Here is a 10,370-nt window from a genome sequence, read left to right as displayed (position 1 = left end):
TAGAGGTTGTCAGGTTGGGCTCTGAAAATAGACCCCCTGGCTTTGAAATTTAGTTCTCCCTCCTTTTATTTTGTGACCTTATGTATGTTACTTACCCTCTCTGTCCCTCGGGTTTCCTAGCTATAAAATAGGAACAGTAATAGTACCAACCTTATAGTGTTGTTGTGAGGATTGTCCTATTTTATAGATGAGAAAACTGAAGCTCAAGAAGTGCTAAGAGGTTTTCCCAAGACTGCACAACTAGTATGTGCTGGAGCTGGGCTTTGAATTTAGAGTTGCCTATTTCCACAGCCCATACTCGGCCAGCTTCAGGGATAGATTCAACTCTTGGCTAAGTGGTCGGTCAGATGTGCTATGATGAGAATGATTCTGAGGTTGCATTGGGCTGATGCGAATGTGGTCACTTAGCAGCACCTCCTGTGGGCACCGGCGTGATGGCACGTGCCATCCTCACTCCTCACATCCACTGATAGACCTGCATGTCATTAGGAGCGAGGCCTCAGCCAGGGAGCTCCTTTAGGGCAGGCACCATGTCTTATTGATATTTGTCTCCCCAGTTTTTGGCACAGTGCGTGTGTAGCAGGCAGTACATGTGTATTGAACTAGATTGAACTGAGTTGTTCAGAGATGTGCCCTTGAGGATGAGTCCTCTGTGTTCTAGGTTTGGGCACCTTCCTTTGGTTTGCCTCAAAAAGGCAGACTTGTCCTAAATGAGACTTGGAGAGGCTCATATGCCAGATGTTAAGAACTTCTATGGCATCCACTTTTATTTTAAGGGCAAATTTAAGGTTAAAAAGACACTAATATGATATGCTGATATTATTTTACTTAATTACAATGAAGTAACAGCCAGTTTACCCAACCTTTTTCTCCCTGCTATACTTATTCACTCTTCGTCCACTCCCAGTTACCAAGGCAAGGGGATGTTGTCTTAAGGGTGGAAAGTAAAAAGTATTGATGGGTGCAATTTTAGGAATAACATCCTACCTTTGGAGCATAATCAGTCTGGGACCATTGCCTCTGCTTCATTTTTCCTTCCTGATTTAGAGAGTGGTAGAGGTCTGGAATGTTTATTGTTTCACAGGAGTCCTTGTAAACGGAGCATTTTTTCATTGGTTTCATATGCAATCCCTGCTCATCTGCTTCGGTGCGGCCTCAGAGGCCTTTTCCTTGAAAGAGTTGTTCTTTGGATTGAAGCCTAATCCAGTATGCACCCCCAGAAAGAGGCACACGATTACCATCTCCTTCCTTTAATCTAAAATGGTATTTAGGTCCTGCAGCATAAGGACACTGGCATAATGCTTTTGGATGATAATGAAAGGAGAGGGCTGGAACAGACAACTTCTTTAAAAGAGGGACAGAATCCTCTTTTAGCTCTTAAAGATGTTATTGGTCACCCCCTATGAGCCAGTTGCTATGCTGAATGTTTTTATGTACAATATCTCATTTAGTTCTCATAACAGCGTTAGGAAGAAGATATCATTACCTATTGTGTGAATAAAGAAAACCTTAGACTCCAGAAGGTTAAGTGATTTGCCAAGGTTGCATCATTCCCAAGTGGTTAAATCTCATTTATTTAAAAAAATGTTTATTGAGCCCCTGCTATGTGCCAGACATTGGAATAAACTCTAGAAATACTGAAATAGATAAGTAGCCCTGCCCTCAAGAGCCCACAGTCCAAAGACATAGATGGGTCTCCAAACAGCTTATATAAGAGGATGTGTTAAAGGAGTGATAACCATGAGGAAAGGGCAAGATGGGAGCCCAGGGAGCAGAACTTGACCAGCTTGGGAGTCAGGAGGCATCCCGGCGGAGATGACCTCTAAACAGATCTTAGGTGACAAGTACGCATTTAGGAAGCAGAGTTGAAAAGGAATAAACTGCATCCCAGGCTATGGGGAGGGGAGCATGAGCAAAGACATGGAGATGAGAAATAGCACCATGAGAGTGAAATCCTCAAAGTCAAGGATTTGAGGAACAATGGCGATGTGGGGACAGGGCTGGTGTAGTGAGCAGAGGCTAAGCCAAGGCAGTTCCTGTTGTTGTGCTTTTTCACTGACCTATACTCTTCCCCTTGATGCCTATGCCCTGCTGAGTATCCAAAAATGGCCCTGAACTCAAGTTGCGCTTGAGTGAAAATCACTCAAGCAGTCTTCTGGGAGGGAGGAAGACATATTGCTGTGACCCAGTGAATCATTTCTCCTCTGACAGGCCCCTGAGCCATTTCCTAGTGGAGCAGGTATCTAATAGATTAGCCATGGAAGAGCTAGGATCAGGGAATATGGTCCAAGCGTAACAGAGGGTGGGGCCTTGGGAGCGCACACCCCCCACTGAATGGCTGTGATGCGGCAGTTAATTTCAACCTCTTGAGTCCCCAACTCCCCTCTTATTCTGTTTTTCTCTCTGTCTCTAGCCTCCTACATACTACCTCTGTGCCTCCCTGCCTTTTTCCTATGTTGTCTTTGCTGTGCCTTCTTTGAGTCTGCAGGAATGCTTGTCACCATTGAGATGAACTGAATGTGTGAAGCTTGACCTTCGGAACAGTGTTTCCTAAATGAACTACAGTGTCTTTCAATCATCTTCCTAAATCCTCTGTCAGGGCCCAGAATTAAGAGAGAGGATGAGATGGAAGCTTCGAGGTGGGAAACGCTGCAGCTAGATCAGGGTTTCTTGAAATGCGGTCTATGGACTACCTGCATTGGAAGTGCTTGTGATAAATGGATATAAAAGGGTCCCAACCCAGGCCTACTGATTCCACATATCTTGGGATGTAGCCAAGAATTCTGTATTTTCAATAAGTCTCCTGGGAGATCCTTAAACAATAGTTGAGAACAATGGCTTAGGACAGGAATCACAAAGTGGCAGCAGTTGGTCAAGTTTACATGCATATATATTTTGTTTGGCCCTTACAGTTTTAAAAGTCAAAACATTTTACTCAAAAATCTTGGAAAAATTCTTAGAGAGGCAATAGTGAGGTGTTATTAAGATAATAATCACCTGAAGATGTGCAATGACCATCTCATTTCACCCAGCATGCTCTCCAGACCCCAGAGCCACCAGAGCCCCTCACGGTCTAATAGCCCCACTCTTTTACTTGGACTCTTCCAAGGAAGATACCAGATTTTTGTCATTTGTGAATCCTCCATCCTTAAAACAAGTTGACAGAAGAGAGTGAATAAATGTGTGTTAAATAAATGAATGAGTGCAAGCCTGATAATATCTCCTAGAATGTATTGCAAACTTAACCAAAAGTTTTAAAAAAAGACCTGGTCTATGCTCACTTCGGCAGCACATATACTAAAATTGGAAAGATACAGAGAAGATTAGCATGGCCCCTACACAAGCAAAAAATAAAAGACCTGGTCCTGGCTGTGGGAAACACATGGTCTCATCCCGGTTCTGCTGCGGCTGATGCTTTTGGCCATATCGCCTCCCTTCTCAGTCTATTACTTTAATTATAAAAAAGTTATGAGGATGAATTGGTCAAAATTCTGTCTCAGAAAGTGTAGCTTCTCTAGGCTGCAGGTAGACATTTGGGTTCCATTTTGTATGTGTATGTGAAACTCAGTTCCCCTCCACTCTCAAAATGCCACCTGTTGACTTTGTAATTTGGAATCTTAGTCTCACCTGAGGAAGCAGCTGACTCTCTGCATAGTCAGAGAATGGGAGGTATTTATGAGAGGATTGTGCCAAACACCTCAGCCTGGTGCAGATCCCTGCCGGTTAACCCCAGGACTTTCTCCCTTCCTTCTAACAATACTCAATCACCTATGCTGCCCCCAAATGCCATGCTGTTTCCCCCACTCTTTGTACATGCTATTCTCTCCTGTTCACCCCATTCAGCCATCTGGACCTTTGATAACCATTGGAAGGGACCCCTCTGGGAAGTTGCTCTAGCCTCTGCCTCTGATCCCCTTCTCCAGGCCTAACTTTTCACTCTCTCCCTCCTCAGTACCTTTAACTGGCCTTGTGGTACATAGTCTGTCACACTTCTTGCTTCTTTATAGACTGGTTTCCCTGCTAGACTGTGATCTCCTTGAGGGCCAGGATCTAGGACACAGCGTGGAAGCACAGGCGATGCATATTTACAAAGGCTGACCAGCCCTAAACCCCAGATATGCTGAGATAGACTCTCAGAGAGGAGCTGATCATTAAGCCTTGTTGTACCCATGTTACCCTTCCCCCACTACACATAATTTTGCATTTTCAGGTACAGAGTTTATTGTTGATCTTTAGAATGACCAATGATATTTGTCATTGGCTGAGTATCCTGTGTCTTAACATCAGCGTTGCATAAAGTGGATTGTAGGGATTTTGTTAGGTAGTTTTTTTGTGCACCACTTAATAACAGCATGGTGCAGGCCAGTGTTTCCTAAACTGTTACAAGAAATCCTCTGATCCTCTTCTAGAGAATGTATGTGTGTGGACACTATATTAAAGAGTAATCTGGTCAAAAAAAGTTTGGGAATGTCTGAAAACTATATTCCCCTCTTAGAAAGACACAGTGCAAGTTAGCATGTTAAAGGCTCAGGCCCTGGCTGGTGTGGCTCAGTGGACTGAACACCAGCCTGTGAACCAAAAGGTCACCAGATCGATTCCCAGTCAGGGCACATGCCTGGGTTGCAGGCCAGGTCCCCACGAGGGGGCACTTGAGAGGCAACCACACACTGATGTTTCTTTCCCTCTCTTTCTCCTTCCCCTCCCCTCTAAAAATAAATAAATAAAATCTTAAAAAAAAAAAAAGCTCAGAAGTCTGGCGATAAAGAAGATGGCTTAATTTTTTCTCCCAGCGTTTCCAAAGCAGGGTGTCAAAGAACAAAAACCAAAGGGGTGGGTGGGGTGGAGAGGAGTGGCAGTAAGGGGAGGGGGGAGATGGAGACAACTGTACTTGAACAACAATAAAAGGGAAAAAAAAAGAAGTCAGAAGACCTGAGTTCTCATTTCCCCTCTGCTGATAATGCAAGTGTGTGATCCTGAACCAGATACTTCCTCTTTTGGAGCCTCAGATTTCTCATTTGTAAATGGAAATAACTGAAAAGAAAACTCTAAAATGATAGGGCTGTGTTCTAATGGCCCTTCTAATCCCCACTTTCTATCCTTCTGCAAGGGATGAACAGCTTTGGCTTTGATGGCTTTGCTGAGGCTAAATGGCTCACACAATGGGTACTTAGCAGCCTGGTATCTGCTCTGCCCTGCCCCACCTCTGGAACAGCTGGGCAGGAGCTTGGTTGTTCTTTTAATGCAGCTGTTCCACACCCCTGCCCTCCTCCCCCCTCCCCCCACCAGATCAGAAGGGGAAGCAGCTTGGTTGAGCTGGTTGTGCAACTCCAGGATAACCTTTAACATTGTAAAATTTGTAGAAATCAGCTGTTCACTTTTCCTCTCCTCCTTTGCAAGGGATTCACCATTGCAAGACTCATTGCTCAGAATGTCCAAAAACCAATAAATCTGACAGCAAAGTGAAACTCCTCGTTAAGGAAGACTTGTTGGGTAGGAGAAATTTGATAGTGATCATTAACTAGGACCATGAAAGCCCCAAGTATCTGACAGGAAACCAGATACCCAGAAATGCAGTGAGGGAAGTTAGGTGGAAAGTTCCCCTGGTCTTGAGAGAAAATACAGCCAGTCCTGCTACCTTTAAATGCAGCAGTGGAAAGTACATCTGGCATTGAGGTGCTCGTGTGTACAGCAGTCAGTCCATTGGTATTTACTGCTGATGGAGGCCCTATCAGCATGATGCCATTTTCAGAACAGAAAGCCCGCAATTTCTGCTCTGAAATGCCCCCCAAATGAACCCTGTGTAAGGCTCACATTCTACATAAACAGAGTGTGGTTCCCTCTGAATATATTCTCAGCAAAGTCAGAAATACCATCACCTCACATAATCTGAAGCCAGGACTGTTTTCCTTGGTAAGGTATACCTACTCCAGCCCAGGGTCCTTCCTTCTTTCCTTTTCTCTGTCCTGAAACATCACAGAACATTCCCTATTGTCAAATGACAAAATGAAAACAAGCAAGGAGTTTGACATCCTTTATTTAAGGGAAAACAATCCATGTATTGGGGGTGTACAGTGCCTCACAAACATTGGAGCCCTTTTCCCAAGATATTGTGAACAAGAGCAAGTTTTATAGAATACTAGATATGGCAATGTAGAAACAGGGTATGCTTGGCTAGGAGGTCAGGGATTTCCTTAGAACACTAGTGGGTCTTATTTTCTAGGGTAACATCACCTAGCTAAGGCTGAGTCAGAGAAGGTGGCCATTGGTGTTAGGTTTCCTTGACAGTGAGGAATTTCCCTAAGTAAATGCAGGCTGACCAAGGTTTAGATTTATGGGCTGGACCAGTGAAACAGCCTCCATTTATTGGATCCCAATATATGAATTAACTTTATTATTGTATTTCAGGTCTTCTCTGGGCATGATTGTAGTTCATGGGTCCTGAGTGGGTGTTTGTAGTGCACTTCTTACAGGGGTTGGGTTCAAATGTCAATGCTTAAGTTAAAATTCAAGTATAGTCAGTATCATCCTTGAAAATATTTTAAATCATTACCAAGGGTGGTAAAACAGTCACATTCTGAGAAGCACAGGACAGCTGAGAGAATTGCCTTTTTAGTGAGGGATTGTGTCATTCATTCTACACTTCTCAAGGCCATCAACTTGGTGTGTGGAATGGTATATATATTTTTTAATCCTCACCGTAGGCCATGTTTATTAATTTTAGAGAGAAAGGAAGGAAGTGAGAGAGAAACATTGACATGAGAGAGAAACATCGATTGGTGCCTGCCAGTCTGGTATGTGACCCAATCAGAGTTTGAACCTATAAACTAGGTATATGCCGTGACCAGCGATTGAACCTTAAACCTTCTGATGAATAGGATGACACTCCACCCAACTGAGATACCCACTCAGGGCTCTGAGTATAACTTCTGCTGCCTTTTTTAAAAAAGTACATTTTATTGATTATGCTATTACACTTGTCCCATTTTTCTTTCCTTTGTCCCCCTCCGCCCTGCATACCCGCTCCCTCCAGCATTCCCTCCCTTAGTTCATGTCCATGGGCCGCACATATAAGTTCTTTGACTTCTCCATTTCCTATGCTATTCTTAACCTCCCCCTGTCTATTTTGTGCCTACCAACTATGCTTCTTATTCTCTGTACCTTCCCCCCAATCTCCCCCCACCCCCCTGCTGATAACCCTCCATGTGATCTCCATTTCTGGGATTCTGTTCCTGTTCTAGTTGCTTGCTTAGTTTGTTTTTCTTTTGTTTTTTAGGTTCAGTTGTTGATAGTTGTGAGTTTGTTGTCATTTTAATGTTCAGAGTTTTGATCTTCTTCTTTTTCTTAGGTAAGTCCCTTTAACATTTCTTATAATAAGGGCTTGGTGATGATGAACTCCTTTACCTTGACCTTATCTGGGAAGCACTTTATCTGCCCTTCCATTCAAAATGATAGCTTTGCTGGATAGAGTCATCTTGGATGTAGGTCCTTGCCTTTCATGACTTTGAATACTTCTTTCCAGCCCCTTCTTGCCTGCAAGGTTTCTTTTGAGAAATCAGCTGATAGTCTTATGGGAACTCCTTTGTAGGTAACTGTCTCCTTTTCTCTTGCTGCTCTTAAGATTCTCTCCTTACCTTTAACCTTGGGTAATGTAATTATGTTGTGTCTTGGTGTGTTCATCTTTGGGTCCAACTTATTTGGGACTCTCTGAGCTTCCCGGACTGGTATGTCTATTTCCTTTGCCAGACTGGAGAAGTTTTCCTTCATCATTTTTTCAGATAAGTTTTCAATTCCTTGCTCTTCCTCTTCTCCTTCTGGCACCCCTATGATTCGGATGTTGGGACATTTAAAGTTGTCCCAGAGGTTCCTCAGCCTCTCCTCATTTTTTTGAATTCTTGTTTCTTCATTCTGTTCCGGATGAATGTTTATTTCTTCCTTCTTTTCCAAATTGTGGACTTGAGTCCTGGTTGCTTTCCCTTCACTGTTGGTTCCCTGTATATTTTTCTTTATTTCACTTTGTATAGCCTTCACTTCTTCCTTTATTTTGTGACCGTACTCAATCGTTTCTGTGAGCATCCTGCTTACCAGTGTTTTAAACTCTGCATCTGATAGGTTGGCTATCCCCTTGTCACTTAGTTCTTTTTCTGGAGTTTTGATCTGTTCTTTCATTTGGGCCATACCTCTTTGTCTCGGTGCACCTGTTACATTGTAAGGGGCGGAGCCTTAGGTATTTGCCACAGCGGGGCAACCCACTTTGCTGCATTGTGGTGCTGTATGTGGGGGAGGGGTCAGAGAGGGAACAATGCACTTGCTTGGCTCTTGCCCCACTTTCCCTCACTTACCACAAGCAGATCGTGCCCTTTTAGGTGCTGATTGGGCTTGTTCACGTTCTAGGATCCTGTGGGCCCCTCCAACAGACTCTCCTGTGAGACTCGGAGTTTCTCCCACCACCGCTACCCGCACAGGTTTTCACAGCCAGAGGTTCTGAGGCTTCAGTTTCCCAAGCTGGAACCCTGGGTTGTGTGGTTTCTCTTGCTCGCCAGTTGTTCCCCCCGCCTTATCTGCACAGGGATGGGGGACATCCCTGCCCGCCGGCTGCCGCCTCGCCAGCCCTGGTCCACCAGCTGCCACCTTGCTGTGCGTCCTCCCGCCATGGCTTCCCGTCTCCACCCGTCTTACCAGTCTGGATGAGTGTTTCTCCTTTAACTCCTTGGTTGTCAGACTTCCATACAGTTCGGTTTTCTGATGGAAAAAACTAAAACGACTTTTTTGGCCAACACAATATTTATGTTCATTTGCATATGCCAGTTTCCAGGTCCCTGACATCCTGATCATTCTTTTCTGATTTACTCAAGTTTGCTAATATACCCTTTTTTCTGTTTGATTTTTATTATTGAGGTATAACTCACATGTAACATTAGTTTCAGATGTATAGCATAATGGATCTCTGTATACATTGCAAAATGATCAACCTGAAAGTCTAGTTAACACCTGACACTATATATAATTACAAAGTTTTTTTTCTTGTGACCAGAACTTTTAAAACCTCCTCTCTTGGCAATTTTCTTTCTTTTTTATTTATTTTTTAAAAAATGTATTATTATTATTATTTATTATTATTATTAACCCCGAGACAGGGGAAGGGAGGGAGGAAGAGAGGGAGAGGAACATCGAATGGCTGCCTTCCGTAGGCCCCCGTACGAGGGACTTAAACCCACAACCAAGGTATGTGCCATAATGAGGAATCGAACCAGTGACCTGTCAGTAAAATCCCTCAATTTACATCAACTCTCTCTTTCCTACTGCCTACTGCTGACTATAGATATCTTTTAGTTAGGGTTGCCAGATTTAGCAAATAATAATAGGGAATCCTCAGTAAAATGTGAATTTCAGAAAAACAACAAATAATTTTCTAGTGTATATTTATCTGAAATTCACATATGGCTTGGCATCTTGTTTTTTGTTTTGTTTTGTTTTCTTTGCTAATTTGGGCAACCCTAAGAGTGGGGGAGTAAGTGACTAGAGAAAGTTAATACTGCTGGGAAGAACTCAGTTAAGGATGGTAACTGTGAGTTTATAATGACACCAATTAATACTCAGCTGAGAACTTTTCTCCAGTCGGGCTCAGTTGTTCAGGTAAAGCCAAGGCAGATAACTGTGTGCATCCAGAGTTGCAAATTTGCATTTGCAATAGCATCACTTAGCTTGTTAGAACATAGATTGCAAGGTCTCACCCTTAGTTTTTGAATCAGTAGGTCTAGGGTATGGACCAAGAATTTGCATTTCTAGTCAGTGTGATTGGCCCAGGCACCACACTTTGAGACCCACTGGAGTAGACTGATGGGAGACCTTGAGATCCAAAGTAGATAAGTGGAGGAAGTAAGGAAGGAGGACGCTGATGGGGCACAGAGGATGTAAGGAAGGGAGTCCGTATTCCTTGCCTTCACAGTGAGTGGAAGACTGATGGCACCCGCTGAAGAGTTGGTTGTTCTATTTCCTTCTACCTTTCCTTTCTTCTGTTCTAATTTTAGACTATGCACTCTCCATGTCTTTCCTCTAGTACTGGTTTACACCTCCCTTCAAAAAAATATTTTATAGTCCAATAGTGAGAACAACATATTTCATCATAGCTCTTTTACACCTTTTCTGTTGTGAAACTCAGAAAATGGTATTTATCTCTATGTTGTCAGTGTTTGAATTATTATATCATAAACTATAAAGACTTCATACTTGGATTATGGGAGGACTTCAGGTCAAGATGGCGGCACAGATAAACACGGCTCGCCTCCTCACACAACCACATCAAAATTACAACTAAACTACAGAACCACGATCACTCAGAACCATCAGAAATCAAGTTGAATGGAAGTCTG

At 43.2% G+C, this 10,370-nt stretch overlaps 1 pseudogene; it reads left to right on the top strand.

Annotated features, from left to right (window-relative positions):
- The first annotated feature begins 3,273 nt into the window (after window positions 1-3,273).
- Window positions 3,274-3,374, top strand: LOC129071880 (uncharacterized; annotated as a pseudogene).
- Window positions 3,375-10,370: the final 6,996 nt, after the last annotated feature.

This window comes from Pteronotus mesoamericanus, unplaced genomic scaffold (assembly GCF_021234165.1).
Source record: "Pteronotus mesoamericanus isolate MK-2021 breed Mesoamerican mustached bat unplaced genomic scaffold, CSHL_Meso_final contig_27, whole genome shotgun sequence".
NCBI classification, from domain to species: Eukaryota; Metazoa; Chordata; class Mammalia; order Chiroptera; family Mormoopidae; genus Pteronotus; species Pteronotus mesoamericanus.
Note: the sequence above shows the minus strand (reverse complement) of the source record. Positions and strands in the feature narration are given on the sequence as shown.